The sequence below is a fragment of the Saccopteryx leptura genome, chromosome 6, assembly GCF_036850995.1.
Source record: "Saccopteryx leptura isolate mSacLep1 chromosome 6, mSacLep1_pri_phased_curated, whole genome shotgun sequence".
Lineage (NCBI taxonomy): Eukaryota > Metazoa > Chordata > Mammalia > Chiroptera > Emballonuridae > Saccopteryx > Saccopteryx leptura.
The window spans coordinates 137249876-137252586 of record NC_089508.1 but is presented as its reverse complement, the minus strand read 5'-3'; the positions used below and the strand labels follow the sequence as shown (position 1 = coordinate 137252586).

General features: G+C 40.6%; 1 non-coding gene across 1 annotated transcript; it reads right to left on the bottom strand.

Moving 5' to 3' along the window:
- Window positions 1–1097: 1097 nt before the first annotated feature.
- On the bottom strand, window positions 1098–1173 carry TRNAT-CGU (transfer RNA threonine (anticodon CGU)). The gene has a single exon. It is a non-coding gene; the product is annotated as a tRNA-Thr (tRNA).
- Window positions 1174–2711: the final 1538 nt, after the last annotated feature.

The window sequence follows — 2711 nt, the reverse complement described above, 5'->3', positions numbered from 1 at the left end:
AAATTGTGGAACTTATGGGTGATTTTGGAGACCAATTTTAGGGGACTGTGGGATTGAATCCAGTAGACATTGGGAGGACAGAGAATAGGGATGAATTACCATGAGAGAGAAGAGTTTGGATTGGTAGGAATGAAGATATAATAGGAAGCTATGGCTGTATGTATAAACACATTGGTCAACTGACATAATAAGCAGGAAAATTTTCCAGATAACATCCATCCCTCAATCATACCTTTCCATCTCTATTGTTTAAACAGAGCATGTGCCATTTTTGAGGTCCCTGTAGGCTTGACCAGATATATTGCTTAGAATTTGTTCTATTTAGGGTGATCCAAGATGGCAGCAGAGTAAGTGGATGCTACACCCACTTTTTCTCAGGACCCAATGGGAACTTAGAACTAAATTTAAGAGCAATCATCCAAAATAACCAACTCAGACTAAATTGAGGTTCTCAACTTTTAATGAGGAGTCTTATAACCAAGGATTTGAGAAAAAAGGTACATTAAGACTGGTAAAAAAAAAAAAGATGGAGACATGAAAAGGGCTAGCCCCACTCCCAAAAGCCATGGCTGAGATGCCAGATAGATATTTCAGCTGAGAAGTGCGTGGTCTAAACTCCAAGCTGGGCTCCATAGCCGAGAGCACCAGGGCTGGGAAGACACAGTCACATTTGGCTAAGAAAAGCAGTGAGGTTTCTGTCTGCCAGAAAGAAAAGGATTCTGTAGACATACAGGCACCCTCTTAAAGGGAAAATGCACAAAATCTTTTTTTTGTTGTTTATTTGTTTTGTTTTGTTTTTGTATTTTTCTGAAGCTGGAAACGGGGAGAGACAGACAGACTCCTGCATGCGCCCGACCGGGATCCACCTGGCACGCCCACCAGAGGGCGACGCTCTGCCCACCAGGGGGCGACACTCTGCCCCTCCAGGGCATTGCCCTGCCGCGACCAGAGCCACTCTAGCGCCTGGGGCAGAGGCCAAGGAGCCATCCCCAGCGCCCGGCCACCTTTGTTCCAATGGAGCCTCGCTGCGGGAGGGGAAGAGAGAGAGAGGAAGGAGAGGGGGAGGGGCGGAGAAGCAGATGGGCGCTTCTCCTGTGTGCCCTGGCCTGGAATCGAACCCGGGACCTCTGCACACGAGGCCGACGCTCTACCACTGAGCAAACCAGCCAGGGCTATTTGTTTGTTTTTTTACAGACCATGATTTCTTATGAATATAAATGCAAAAAAAAATCTCAAGATACTGTCAAACCAAATCCAATAGCACATTAAAAGGATGTTAAAAGCATATTAAAATCTCATTTTAAAAAAAGATTTTGTGTGTGCTTGTAGTTTATAGTTGCTATTTTTCAATTTGGGAATTTTAGGTATGTTAACAAGCATTTTGTTACAATTGTCTATAAACTTTCCAATTTTTAAAATTTTTATTTATTTATTTATTATTTAATTTATTGTATTTACATAGATTCTAGTGTCGCCCCAATTGCATCTCCCCACCCCTGTATTCCCTTCAACATCTCCCTTGCCCCCCTCCCAAAAGCTCCCTCCACCTTCTCCTTTAGGTTTAATTCCGTTCCTCAGTTCACATTGTTCCTTGGATTCCTCAAATGAGTGAGGTCATATGATATTTTTGTTTCTCTGCCTGGCTTATTTCACATAACATAATAGTTTCCAGGTCCATCCATGTTGTTGCAAAAGATAAGATTTCCTTATTTTTCATTGCCCCATAGTATTCCATTTTGTATATGTACCACAGCTTTTTAATCCACTCGTCCACTGACAGACACTTGGGCTGTTTCCAGATCTTCGCTATTGTGAATAATGCTGCCACAAACATGGGGGTGCATTTCTTTTTTGAATCAGTGATATGGTGTTCTTGGGATATATTCCTAAAAGTGGGATAACTGGGTCAAAAGGTAGTTCGATTTTTAATATTTTGAGGAATCTCCATACTGTTTTCCACAGTGGCTGCACCAGTCTGCATTCCCACCAGCTGTGCAGGAGGGTTTCCTTTTCTCCACATCCTCGTCAGCACTTATTCTGTGTTGTTTCGTTAATGAGCGCCATTCTGACAAGTGTTAGGTGATAGCTCATTGTGGTTTTAATTTGCATTTCTCTAATGATTAGTGATGTTGAACATATTTTCATCTATCTATTGGCCATCTATCTGTAAGTCCTCTATAAAGAAGTGTCTATTCATTTCTTTTGCCCATTTTTTGATTGGATTGTTTGTCTTCCTGGTATCGAGTTTTACAAGTTCTTTATAAATTTTGGTTATTAACCCCTTATCAGACTTAAGGTCGAATATGTTCTCCCATTGTGTGGATTGTCTTTTTATCCTGTTAATATTGTTTTTAGCTGTACAAAATCTTTCTAGTTTGATATAGTCCCATTTGTTTATCCTGTCTTTTATTTCACCTGCCCGTGGAGATAAATCAGCAAATATGTTGCTGCAAGAGATGTTGGAGAGCTTACTGCCTATGTTTTCTTCTAAGATGCTTATGGTTTCATGACTTCCATTTAAGTCTTTTATCCATTTTGAGTTTATTTTTGTGACTAGTGTACATTGGTGGTCTAGTTTCATTTTTTTGCAGGTAGGTAGCTGTCCAATTTTCTGAACACCATTTGTTGAAGAGACTGTCTTTACTCCATTGTATGCTCTTACCTCCTTTGTCAAATATCAATTGTCCATAAAGGTGTGGGTTTATTTCTGG